General features: G+C 32.2%; 1 long non-coding RNA gene across 2 annotated transcripts; it reads left to right on the top strand.

The window, feature by feature from the left end:
• Window positions 1–5,381: 5,381 nt before the first annotated feature.
• On the top strand, window positions 5,382–12,455 carry LOC111890786 (uncharacterized). 2 transcript variants are annotated; one of them, XR_002849996.3, is made up of 7 exons: window positions 5,382–5,762; window positions 5,934–5,996; window positions 6,152–6,331; window positions 6,518–6,877; window positions 6,983–7,033; window positions 7,409–9,421; window positions 9,507–12,455. It is a non-coding gene; the product is annotated as an uncharacterized LOC111890786 (long non-coding RNA). The 2 variants fall into 2 exon arrangements; XR_002849995.3 differs by having other exon boundaries at window positions 5,383–5,762; window positions 6,518–7,033; window positions 9,507–12,408.
• The last annotated feature ends 2,121 nt before the right edge of the window (window positions 12,456–14,576 follow it).

The raw sequence follows: 14,576 nt of genomic DNA, 5'->3' as shown, positions 1-14,576 counted from the left end.
CTGGTTACGTAAAATTGTTGTACTGGAGGATGGTAATGATCAGATTATTCGGGAGAAGACATTTTCAAGAATTCTATCGGATAGGCGAAGTGCATAGTCAGTGGCAAGCTACAAGGTGTTGTGTGATAGTTGGTCGTAGCGGACTTCGAGGACGAAGTCTAGTTTAAGTGGGGGAGACTTGTAACTCCTTGTTCTAAAATATTCATTTATGGAATTTTAGAGGCCAAGGCTAGGGGCGTTTTAGTCCTTTATTAAACTTAGAAGTATTATTCGAGAAGTTTTCAGGCCGGAGTGTGTTGTTAGAAGCGTAGGATTTCTCGCCACCTTTCCGTGGATATAAAGTTCATCAGAAACGGATCTAGAATGAAGGAGTTTTGACACTTTGAAGATTTGGCAAGAATGGCCCTTATAGAGAAAAGTTTGCATGGAAGGGCATGCATGCATGTTGGGGCATGCGTGGGTACGCCCAACGTAAGCTGGGTTACGCCCAACGTAATGTGGCAACTTGGTTGCGGGTGTTCAAGGCGTACGCCCAACATACGCTAAAGATCATAAAACCCTATTTTTGGGTTAAGCACTACATAAAGGACATTATGGGTCCAACCTTAGCCCTCATATCAGCCTCCCCAACCTCAGAAGAAACCCTAGAACGTCCCTACCTTCATTTTATGAGATCTTGACCTTGGAAAACCCATTTTGGTGGTTTAAAGCTTGGAAGCAAAGAGAAGAAGGTTGGCAAAGAGGAACCTTGGAAGCTAGAGCTTGTAGATCTGGGATAAGTGCTTCATTTCGGACCTCTACAAGGTAAAAAGTCTTGAGCTTGATGATTAACCTCTTAGATCTCCTTAGTACAAGTTTATGGACCTTTTTGGTCCCAAGATTGGGACTTTATGACTTAAGCTCGTTTCTAAGGCCAGGGTTGCCTCCCTTAGAATCATATGAGTCCCATAAGCAGTAAACCAACCTTTATGGTTCTATTAAGGCCATGCATGAGATCTAGTCCCTTTTTATGGAAGTAGAAGATTGTTTTGGGAGTTTGAGTTGGTTTGGGCCATATAAAGTCACCAAGTCAGTGACTTTATGGCTTAAGACATGGAATAAGGTTTGGATCTGAGTTTGTAGCTTCTGAATCGAGTTATTAAGCACTTGAAAGAAAGTTGACTTAACAAGGTATTACACTGAGCGTACGTATGGGTACACCCAGCGTACTCGTCACCAAGCCTATACGCTAAGCGTACATTAGAGTACACCCCGCGTAAAGCAGCCAGTGGGGCTTTGTGCATTTTGGACATCAGAAGTCAGTGAGATTATGGGCCAAGAACATTATTTGGGCCTTGGTTATGACCCAGACCATAGCATTGGGGGGGGGGGTAAAATAGTCATTTTACCCATAGAAGGATCCTTATTCTGATTTAGTGTTTTAATTAGTCATGATAGCCGGGAGCAGTCGGAACAACAGTCAGGGATTTCTTTCTCAGGCCTTCAATAGTCAATTCTTCGAGGTGAGTTTTCCTTCCAGTAGGAACGGGTCTACGGCCACAATGCCGACCCGTCTAGTTAGCAGTAGTTTCCGGACCTCGGTCCGATGCAGTAGTTCAGTGTGCTTGACGTCTTTGTGATTCAAGCATGTTTTTGTGTTATGTGTTCCGAACTCCGGTTCGATACAGTATGCAGTATATGTGATCATGCTAGTTGATATGTTTATGCTATGTTATGTTCAGTTAGTCCGGGCTTCATCTTGATGCAGTTAGCCGGACTTCAGTCCGATGCAGGGGGCAAGGCCCCAGTTAGTCCGGGCTTCGGCCCGATGCAGTTAGTCCGGGCTTCGGCCCGATGCAGTTAGCTGGACTTCAGTCCGATGCAGGGGGCAAGGCCCTAGTTAGTCCGGGCTTCGGCCTGATGCAGTTAGCCGGACTTCGGTCCGATACAGGGGTCAAGGCCCCAGTTAGTTCGGGCTTCGGGCCGATGTAGTTTCCGGACTTCGGTCCGATGTAGGGGGCAAGGCCCCGGTTAGTCCGGATTTCGGTCCGATGCAGTGGGCAAGGCCCAGTATGTGCTTTATAAGTTACTGTATGGTATGTGGTAGTTTGGGGGAGCTCACTAAGCTTTGTGCTTACAGTTTCAGTTTTACTTTCAGGTACTTCCAGTAGCGAAGGGAAGAGCTCGGGATGATTGCATGACACGCACCATATTTAGTCAGCCTGGGATATTTCACTCTGAAAATGAGATTACGTTATAAATCAATACTCTGATTTATGTTAAGAATTATGTTATGTTTTGACAATCATAGTTTAAGTAATGTTATTCAAATGAAATTTTTTAGACTGCGTTTTTGGGTTGTTACACCAGTCATATTACCTTATATATATAAGGTGAGGTTCAATAGAGAACCATAATTATCAAGGAACTAATGAATTAATCGTGAGCGTCAGAATTCATAATGATCAACGGGCAAGGAAATAGATGTACACTTTTACATTGGACATACACACATCGAATTATACCAAAAAAAAATCCACCTCCTTACCAAAGAACTCACCTCTTTTTTTTTTTTTGTTTAAAATATTTTTTAGACCACATTTTTTATAAAAAAAAACCGAATATACCGTTATTCTCGATTTTTCGTCCTCTTTCGATAGAGATCCATGTTGATATATAAAATACGAACTTTTTTTTTCGTAAAAAACTCACTTCATTTTGTTAGTTTTTTCAATATGTAAGTTTATTTTTATAAAAAAAATAGTTATACCAAAAATATTAATTTTTGTACTCTATTAATAAACATCAACACGGACTAAAAGAACTTCGAACAGTGTAGATTCACACTGTAAATCTAAACTGTAAATATTTCAATTTTTAACATTTACAATATGAAAAAGCTCGATCAGTTCAGATTCACATTGTGAATCTCATGGTTGTCAAAACCGCGATCCTGATCGTAGGATTGTACGATCCTATGAATGAAAAACGATCCGGATCGTAAACGGGTCGTATTTGAGATAGGATCACAGGTATGATCGTAAGATTGTAGGTAGGATCGTAGGATCGAGATCCGATCCGATCCTACCTTCCCTTGACTCTTTTCTAAAACCATTTTATGTCTTGTACCTTTTACCAATTTACTGTTTATCATTTTTTGTTGTAACTTATGACTAATATTTTGAAGTTTTTATAATTTTTGAACGAAAAATTGAATGTATGAAATATTTTTCACGATTAAAAATTAAAAATTAAAATTATATTTTATTTTGTGAGATCTTAGGATCCCGATCCCAATTTTACAATTCTGATATTGCAAACTCAAAAACGATCATACGTAGGATCCCGATCTAAACAACCTTAGTGAATATGACTTACTATTACGCACACCGTGAATTTGAGAAGGTTAACAAAAAAAAAAAAAAAAAAAAAAAAAAAAAAAAAAAAAAAAACTATCAGTGTAGATTCACACTGTAAATCTAAACTGTAAATATATTTCAATTTTTAACATTCACAATGTAAAAAAGCTTGATCAATTCATATTTACATTGTAAATTTGACTTACTATTATGCACATTGTGAATCTAAGAAAGTTCACAATGTGAATCTGAACAGGTTCACAATATGAATCTGAACAGGTTTACAATGTGAATCTGAACTGAAATATCTTTTTTTACATGAATATGAATCTATGTTTAAAAAGTACAAAAAAAAGTATGAATTTTGATATATTTATTAAATTTTTTTGTATAAAAAAATAGACCTTAACTTTTCAACAAAAAAAATTAAATGAGTGTTTTTTAAAAAAAATGTTTATTTTTTATATATCATCATGGATCTCTATGAAAAGAGAATGAGAAATCATGAACAACAGTATATTCGTTTTTTTTTTTCAATAAAAAACATGGCCTAAACAAAATTGAAACGAAAAAATGAAGTGCGTTTTGTTATAATCCGGTGCATGTGTGTCCATTGTAAAAATGTATAACCCTTCCTTTTGTCATTTATCGCTTTAAATTTCGATGTTTTGGATTGGTTCATTGGTTCCTTTATTAATAATAGTTTTTTATTGAACTTTATATATATATATATATATATATATATATATATATATATATATATATATATATATATATATATATATATATATATATATATATATATATATATATATATATGACCATTAATCGACAAAAAGCTAAATTTCATGTGGAGAAAAAGGGAAGGTTAAGATGTGAAAAGAAACTGTAAGAAGGAAAAAGACGGTGATATACCAAAGGCAGAGAAGAGTTTACAGACAAAAGCTTTTGGCCCATATACCTCTGAAATTCATAATAAAAATAATAAAAACAAACAAGAAAAAAAGAATATGAATGAGCAAAAAAAAAAAAAAAGAGCTTTGAAAGTCCACAAAGTGCGACAAGCGTGTAATATCATACAATAGCTTTTATCCCACTTTGGATTCAATATATTATATTAATTAATCTTTTTCATTATTTTAATTAAATATAATTTATTAAGGTTATCTCTCCTGACCTTTAAAGAAGGGTCCCATCGTTACTTTTTATTAGGGAAATCCATTGAATAATTCATATATTTAAACATAATAATTATTAAATATTCATTTTTATATTACTAGATAAAAAGGCACCCATATATTTTTTTTAAATATTAAATATAATATTAATACTTTGAAATTGGTAGAGAATAAGATATTATTTTATATAATGGTAGTGGCACACGACATGTTCACTCATGCTTGCCAATGGTTTTAACAATAATTAACTAATTAACAATATATATATATATATATATATATATATATATATATATATATATATAACAATGAATTGTTTAATATTTATGGAATTTTCTAGGAGAATGAGTTCTGATGCCACGTCATAACCCTATGTATTCAAAGGATACGGTTCTCATCATGGGCTCGAACAGCGGAAGTTTGTATTTTTATATTGAGAAAATGCAAGAAATAGGAAATGTATGGCAAACATAATATTTAACAGGCCATATACGTAAGACTGAATGGAGTGAGTTAGATACAACCATGGTAAGGCTGAGATGCATAGCAAACACCGTCTCAGATCTTTGGCATGCCGAGATTTTGTACAAACCATGACACCCCGGGTTTCTCTTTTATCCTCTCATCCAATTAATGGATTTCCTTTTAATTTTATTTGTCTTTAAATTAAAATAAAAATAAAAAAAAAAAAAAAAACCTTCTTTTGACTTCATATATATATATATATATATATATATATATATATATATATATATATATATATATATATATATATATATATATATATATATATATATATATATATATATTAAAGATGACCATCTTTAGGAATAATGTCGGTTTGCCGGTCATTTTATCCCGACACATGTAGGTAATCGATCCTTCCAATTTCTTCCTTCCACCGTTCCTTATCCAAACCTTCTGTTCTTTTTCCTCTGCTTCCCGATCCTTCCACAATATTTCCTTTACCCTCTGTGAGGGTTTCTCTTTAGAACCGATTGAGCACCGCCATCACGTACTAACCATGACATTTATTTTGTTTTGATTGGCCAATAGGGAAGACGAACACAAGACAGAAGTAAGGGAAAAGAGAAATTGGGGGTAAACCACAGTCGGTATGTGAATTCGACACTTCCACCATCGATATATGAAATCGACACGTCGAAAGAGTGATAGATCGTCAGACCAGTCATCAGTACATAATTTTTGCATAGCTTCATCACTTCAACCTCGCTTCACCCACTTTGTAAGTCGATAAGAATTTGTTCGGTGTATATGACCCTTCTCGCATAATCCTTTTCTTTTGGTCTTTGCCGATGAACCAATATAATGGTTCCTTTAAAGTTTAATGTTGTTTGAATAGAACCAAAATTCTTTTCACTGAGAATGATAGATTGTTATTTGTTGGTGATGATAGGATTTGGAACGGATGCAAAATTTAATTCCAGACTGATTTCGTCTCTATTTTTTCATCATGAAGGTATCTCCTTTAAATATCCGTTCTTCTCTATGTGTGAAGATTACCTGATAAAGCATGGAACTCTAAATCTCTATCGATTTCTGTTTATTAAGAAGTTGTTTGTGTTTTCTTCTTTCTTCTCTATGTGTGATGGTTACTCTAACATACAATTATAGGTGAGATTTTGCTATTTTTTATGGAATTGAAGTTGTTGTACATCGTTGATTGTTGATTCCTCGATCACCATTCATCTCCACCACAAAAACCATCAACACACATCCATTTTCGGATACCGTTTGGAAATCAAAGCTAACACTTAACCAGCAACATCTGCTCGACTTAATCCCACCTGACAGGTACCAAAATCTCAGCAAGTTTCTGAATATCTTTTCCCTTTCATCCTGTATTGATATTAGTTTGTTTCCAATTGGAATCGAATCATCTTTTACTTCTAAATATGGAGTTGATTTTGATTAAATCTTGCATCAAGTGTGGTTGTACAAGGTTACCGAAAGAGTGTTTGTGTGTGTCGATCTTTGCAGAGGCAATGGCAATTACAAGGATACAAGATCTAAGATACTGAAATTGGGTTTATACTGAATAATCAAGGTTTATAACTTCATTATTTATGATTTCATATCATCAAAATATATTGATTCTGAAGAACCTAGGTTTATAACTTCATCATTTAGGATACATGTACTGATGTATGAAGAATTATGTACTTTAGATGCTTAAAAATCAACATCTACCGAATCTTTTTAGATGATTGTGATATGTATGATGATACCATTGGAAATTATAAATGCCGTAACTAGATCGAATTCTACACCAAAAGAAAGTAAGTTGGGTTAAAAAGGTCCAACATACTAGACCGTGGATGTTATGTTGCCTCTTTTTAGGTAATCCTTGAACTTCATTATTTAGGAGTTTCAGACCATGAAAGCTTTCAGTAACTTTATTAACTTAAAAAATGTATTTTTTCTTTTCTTTATTTTTTTTTGTAGAAAGCCGTTGTTTGTTGGTGGTCTGGGTATCAACATTGCAGCTTATGACAGGTAAAGTTGTACCTTTTCTATATTTATCTACTTATTTTCCTTAGGTGTTGTGAAATTTGTTTACTTTGTTAGCTCAGTTGTTATTTGGGAATTAGTTTTGTTCACAAAGTCATCATTTCCCCTACATACTAGCAACTATTCTTGAACATATTTCACAAAGTGCTTTAAGTGTTTGATTTCGTTTATTTGAGAGTTGAGATATATAACATATAGGATCTTGGGAAAAGGTTCTTAATCTTGGAAATGTTCATTTTCCAACAATTAAAAATATTTGGTTCGAGTTTTTGTGAATAATCATATTGACCTAAAACAGGGAAGAAGAATGGTTGGGATCTAAAGAGATAGTTTTTTATATAAGTTTTTTCATGTTTGCAGAGGAAAAAAACAAAATCTGGATTTGAGGTAAGGATCTTTGTCTTTTTGTAAGAATAAGAGGTGCTTTCATTTAATGAGTTTTGGTTTACATGCATATTTGACAAAGAATATGACCAAATTATTGAGTTTATATATAAAAAGGATCATGTTTTGATGAAGCTTTGAACAATTAAGTTTTCATATAATTTTATTTTTTATTTATTGGTTGATGGTTGCAAAATTGCTAAGCAAATTCAATGTCAAGTGTCTTGGGCTGAACATGGGAACAAATTGTATTACTTTCTATTTTTATATTTGATTTTTTGTCTTTTGTTTCTTGTGTTTTTGTGGTTTTGAAGTTTTTTTTATTTCTTTTTATAAGTTTTTAGGATTTTTGTGGTCAAGAAATTTTACTATGTTCTCATACATCTTAAATGCTACCCATTTCTCATTGTAATCACAAATCCATAAGGGTCGGTTTTGACCCTAAAAAATGTATTAAAAACCAACAAATGAAATCAATTGGATGATTTTGTGTCTTTAAATTGCTGGTCAAATATGAAAAATACCGGACAGAATAGATAGATAATATACTGTATATAGACAACATACACATTAAAGACTTTACTTAATCTGAATGAACATGGTGTAACCTATACAAATGTAGGCAATGTACTTTTTTAAAGTTATTAGAAGAATGGAATGTTGCATTCCATTGGAATCAATTTGTTACACTTGATGATTTATAATAGAACATATTCATTTAGGTATGTTGATAATCTTCTTACAATTTCATTTTTCACTTTCGGATCTCCTCAATTTTCCACACACAACTGATGACCTTCAAATCTTGAGGAATTTTTTACACACCCTCTTTAACCTAATGTCGTGTTCAGAGTAAAAACAAATTGTTCATGAAAGAATATTTGCAGATAATAAATCGAAAAAAAAATTCACATCTGTTGATCAAATAATATTTACAAAGAACAAACAACGGTAAAAATTGTCGCATCCGACCCCCACAACGCGGGGTTCCCCACCTAGTTCATATAAATCATAATATATTTTTAGTAATTAAGTCCATAAAACATATAACTATTTATATATTTAGGTTTTTACTTGTAATATATTTATCTTTCTGTCAGATTATATTATTTTTATTTAATCTTATGGTATTTTCTTTGTCTAATAATGAATATTCATAATAAAAACGTTTTCTTTTTCCTTCTAAAATAAACTTTATTTTCTAATTTTCTAATAAATTATATCATTTAAGGTTGTCAAGATCTGGATTGTATATATAATCGTTTTTTGTTTTGTAAAATCATGATCATAAAATTGATTCGTGATCATCAGACCCAACCAAAAACATTCTAAAGCATAAAAAATATTTTTTCATCCATCAATTAACAATTAATACTTTAAAACATGAAAAATACATATCCAACGCGTCATTTAACAATAAAATTTCCAAATAGGATTTTTAGAGTTAATATATGACGCAATTAGTTAGTCTAAGACAGAATATTAGATTTTTTCTTAAAAAATATGTAGTAACGATCTTACAATCGATTCTACGATATTATGATCTGATCCTATGATCATATCCCGAACTTGAGATATTTTTTTGAACAAATTACACGAATGGTCCCTATGGTTTGGTGTTTGTTACGCGCCTAGTCCCTAACTCCATTTTTTTACCCTGCCAATCCTTAATTGTTTGATTTATTACACGCCCGGTCCCTAATCTAACCCGTCATTTGATTTGGGAGGTAAAACCCCCAAGTGCCTTGCATGTTAGGGTATTTCCGTCCTTTTACTTATTCATACTACTGCCAGTTTAATAAATCGATGCGTTCAATTACAAGATCATACTCTACATTGTACAACACACTCGTATACCAAAAAACACAGTTAAGTGTGAAATCTTTACATGAAAACCCTACGAGCGACGACTGCAACAATGAAGAACTGCAATGGTTTCTTGGCGCATTCGTGGTGAAACGGCAGAAATCAACGTTGTTCAAAGTTATTGTATGTTTGATTAACTTTAATTTGAATGATATTGATTATTAAAGGTTTAATTTTGTTAGCTAAAATGATTTTCTCTCCTCTACAGTTGGATATCCGATAATGTTATCAATAAGAATGCACCATGGAAGTGAGTTTACAAGCTTTCCTAGAAGGACGTATATTCGTGGGAAGTAAACATTTGTTGATTTACCAGACATTGATACTTTTTCCGTTCATGACATTGATGAGATGGCGGAAGACCTAGAGTATGCTTCAGTAGGTAAAGCACTTTAATATAACTTTCAAAGGCCTTTTGGTGATTTAGATTTTGGGTTATTCTCCTTAGCTAGTGATGGAGATGCTCGTTATTTAGGGAATTTTGTGGCTAAGCATAAGTTAATTGACATATATATATATATATATATATATATATATATATATATATATATATATATATATATATAGAGAGAGAGAGAGAGAGAGAGAGAGCATGACAAAACTACTTTGCACACATATTTAATGTCCCCAACCCACAGTAAGGTTCGTATTACGGAAATTTTTTAACCTCCATCTTGTTCAAAGAGATTGTTCCTGAAGTGGCATGACACACCTACTGTTGACTTGGAGAATGCCATAGATCACATAGAGAAAGAATCATGTAATGATCCAACACCCACTAATCATATGGAGAAGATTTTGGGTAATGATGCTACTCTCATTAATCATTTGGAGAAGGACTTGGTTAATGATGCTAATGGTTTGGATAATATACTAGATGATGCTAATTATGAATTTGGTGAGATTAGTGAGTTAGAGAGTGACAATGATGAAAATGATGATAGTGGTTTTTTTGTGGAATTGGACAATATGTTGGTTGATATTAATGTGGATATGCAAGACTTTGAAATGAATATCGACAAAGTTGTGGAATGGGTTGGAGATTCGTCTAACACTATGGTTGATGAAGGCACACATGATGAAGATGTATAGGTGATTAACACTGATGTGTTTCTTAATAAATTGTGTGAAACATTCAATGGAAAACTGAATGATGGTCGTGATAAACCAATTATTACGTGCCTAGAGTTCATTAAGGAATATCTTGTGAATGTAGAAAAGGCCATTGGAAAAACTATTGGTCCTTTAACACCTACAACTATGCAGACTTTGTAAAAGATAAAATAAGGCAGAAGATTATAAATATATTTTTTTAGAAATGGTAAGTATCAGGTAAGTGACCCTTAGATGGACTAGTATGTGGTGGATGTGGTTCAACAAACATGCTTGTGCAAGAAATGGGGACTCACTAGGATGCCATGCAAACATGTTGTTACTATTATATGGGAGATGAGGAAGAATAGTAAGGATGCGGGAATACCAGAAACTTGGGTCCATGAGGTATATTGGCTAAAAATTTGGAAACAAATGTACTCATTCAAAATTGAACTAATTAATGGGAGAAGGATGTGGGAAAAGTCTATGTGCCCAACAACTTTGATTCCTCCCAAACACCATGTCACAATAGGTAGACCAAATACGAAACGCAGAAGAGCCGCTTATGAAATTAATAACATGGTGAAGGGTAATAGAGCATCAAAAGTCCTTAAGTTAATCACTTGTTCAATGTGCAACAACAATGGTCATAACACAAGGAGTTGTAAAGGACAAAGATCTAGTGGTCCTGGTGGTTTTGGTAAGGCTAGTGGTTCTGGTAAGGGAAAAGGAATAACTAGTTGAGGGAAAGGGATTGATTCATTAGTCAAAGTATGCTTTTTTGGTTAATCAGTTCTTTTGGTTAAACTGTGTCCTTTTAGTTAAACTGTGACCTTATGGTTAATAGTTTTGGGTAAATTGCATTTCTTTTGGCTAATCCTTTTGGTGATGTATGAAAGTATGTTATGGAAACTGAATTATCCTTTATTAAATCCCACTTATGTTATTGATTGTTTTTGTTAGCATATGTTATTGGTTGTTTATGCCAATTGTTAGTGTTTAATTTTACCATATACTTGACACCAATATATTATCAATTGTTAGTGTTTAATTTTGTTACCAAATTCACCATAATATTTTGACCAAATATTAGCAATATATTATCAAATTCACAAACACTTAATCAAAATACATTCCAGAAACACTTCAAATTCGCAGACAACAACGAACTACATGGATCATCTAAAACACTTCAAAGTCAAAATAAATTCCAGAAAGACGTAAACATCCTATGTAGCATACTAGTTGGATCTTCTTAAACGCTAAAACTTGTAAATAAGATTCCTATGAACACCCAACTTAAAAAATGATCATCTTCAACATCCGATTCTCAGGTTCAACTTTGTTCTTAGCCTTCAACAACCATAGAATTATCTTAGTACATCATCTACATCCTTCCTCATCAACTCATCCAATAAACTTACATTTAGGTCCTTGTAAAGTTCAAATCCAGCCAACTTAGGGTCATTGTCACACAAAAGATTGAGTTAGAAAGAATGATAACGACCTTACCTTCTTTGATCACCCATAAAACTTTCTTCTGTGGTTGTCGTTAGTTCATGAAGTCATTATAACAGTTGGTTGCCTGCAATTACATTTCACCATTGTTGATTTTTACTTGTACAAAAGAGATTAAAGAAATGGGAGATGATCTGAGAGAACGAATGTAGAGGAAGAAAATGGCAATGCTTCTAATGACCGATCTAGGGTTTTTGAAGGAGATGAATAAGTAAAAGGACGGAAATACCCACAAAGTGCAAGGCACGTGGGGGTTTTAACTCCAAAATCAACGACAGGTTAGAATAGGTACCAGGCGTGTAATAAATTAAACAATTAAGGATTGGTAGGGTTAAAAAATGGAGTTAGGGACTAGGCGCATAACAAACACCAAACCATAGGGAGCATTCGTGTAATTTGTCCTATTTTTTTAACTTTTAGATTTTTTTATTTTAAAAATTATATAGTAATATAAAATCATATATTAAACAAAGAAAAACAATAAATAATAGTAAGATAATATTTTATGCCACACATAAAATATTATATTAAGATTATAGTAAAATAGTAAAATAAAATTAAAATAAAATTTAAAAATATATTTTACAATATGTAAGGATTTTTATGAAGATTTCCTTATCCTTTTTTATCTAATATAAACATCAATCAACCCCACACAATCTATATTCCAATAATGAGGAATGTTAGATATATATGCTCAAGAATCATCATAGAATGATGTTTGCCAATAACATATGATAACATAGGGGCACACTTTTAACAAGTTGTCACTTATTGAATATTTATTAGTAATTTGATTATTAATAAATAATTATTATTTTATGAAAATAATATTTTCTAAAAAAGTTGTTAAGTATTATAGCATATGGTATGATTTAATATGACATGTACAAAGTTTTGAACTCTTTATAGTTTTTTAGATAACCTAGTTAAGACACTCCAAATGGTCCCATCCTTGTCCTTATGGAGGAAAGTTTGGGTGAAAGGTGTAGCTTTCTTGCAAGCTTCACCTTTACACACCCCATACCTTCTAACACCTTACCTTTGACTTGTGTAATGGTATGGTGTTTATATCTTATATGTGACTAAATAAAGAGACCAAAGGATTTTCACTTGAAGCTAGTTTTGAATCCTTCTCTCTTCCTTACTAGAAGTCGTGGCTTCATCCACCTCCCCTTTTCTTGCTATCTTTTGAAGTGTAGTGAATAAGTGCTGCTTAGAAGTGCTTCTCTTTTAGTATTTAATTGTGATAAGTACTTAAAGGATTAAGAAGTACTTCATACAATATGAGAACTAGCATTCGTGGTGACATATACTTGTTGGTGAATACATTATAGAGAAACTCTATACTTGAGTTTTAGCAATCATCATCAACTCCTTAAAACCAAGTGGGATCAACCTCTTCAATGGTTGTATTCTTTACACCATATAGTTGTAATAATATTTCTAGTTCATGTAATTGGATCCTCTTGGTGGTTTTGTTAAAATGATCTAAAAATAAACTAGTTATTTTAAAGTCTTTTGTTTACCGCTTAAAATTGTTTTATCAAAAAGATCGTTTTTAGCTTCCCAAAATCCATCAGTGGTATCAGAGCATCCTTTACATGCCATTAAGATTTCTTTAAGTGTTTGATAACCTTTGGTTTTGGAAAATATGTTTAGTATTTATTTTGGAAAAAGCATCACCAAATATTTTTTTTAACAACTTGCTGATTTTATAATTGTTATTTGTATTAAGTTGCCTTAGAGAAACAAAGTATTTTTTGTATATTTCATTTGATGTTGTTATATATAAACAAGGCATTAGGAAAATTGTGTTGTGTTTGGTTGATATTTATCTATTCATAAGATGTAATAGATAAAATATTTATCTTTTTCATTTGTTTATTTTGTATGTAATAAATTACTTAGACTAGTTATATTCGTTTTTTACCAAATGTAGCAAGTTGAAGAAATGATAACCTTTGAAGATTTTCTGTGTCTTAGTCACTTGAGACTTTAATCTTAACCTTAAGCTTATACTCTTGGTTTGGGGCTTAATTATTGCCTTAATGGTTTAAGTGTCATGACCTCTACAACACATTGTGGCTTGAAGTTATTTCTATAAGCAAAAATTTTCTTGGCAAATGGAAGCTTGAAGACCTTCTTGAAGCGTCCCTTAAGTTCTTTGCGAACGACTTAACAATTCTTGTTTTCGCTCACAAAAATTATTACTAGAATATGGCTTGGTTTGTACACTTTTGATTCATGTTTGTGATGTTTAATTTTATGTTGTTATATGATATGTTTTATATGTGAAGATGATTTTTACATGTTAAATAACAATTTATAACTAATTAACATCATTTGGAGTTTGAAAAATAAATATTAAAAAGATAGCATAAGATGTTTATAAATGTGTTTTTATTAAAGTATTTAAAAACGTTTAAAATTGAGTTTTTATTAAAAATAATTTTTTTATTGTAAAACTTTTAATAGCCAACTTTAAAATATTTAAAATGGTTTGAAATGTGCTTTAAAATATATCTAATATCTATTTATTTTATGATAAACAAGACTTTTATTAAAAGGTCTAAAATCGGCTTATAGCATTATAACGTCAAACTATAATACTAGGTATTATTTTTACGTCAACTTCATATATGATATTCGTTTAATTAAAATT

The sequence above is a fragment of the Lactuca sativa genome, chromosome 5, assembly GCF_002870075.4.
Source record: "Lactuca sativa cultivar Salinas chromosome 5, Lsat_Salinas_v11, whole genome shotgun sequence".
Taxonomy (NCBI): domain Eukaryota; kingdom Viridiplantae; phylum Streptophyta; class Magnoliopsida; order Asterales; family Asteraceae; genus Lactuca; species Lactuca sativa.
This window is presented reverse-complemented; position numbering and strand designations above follow the sequence as displayed.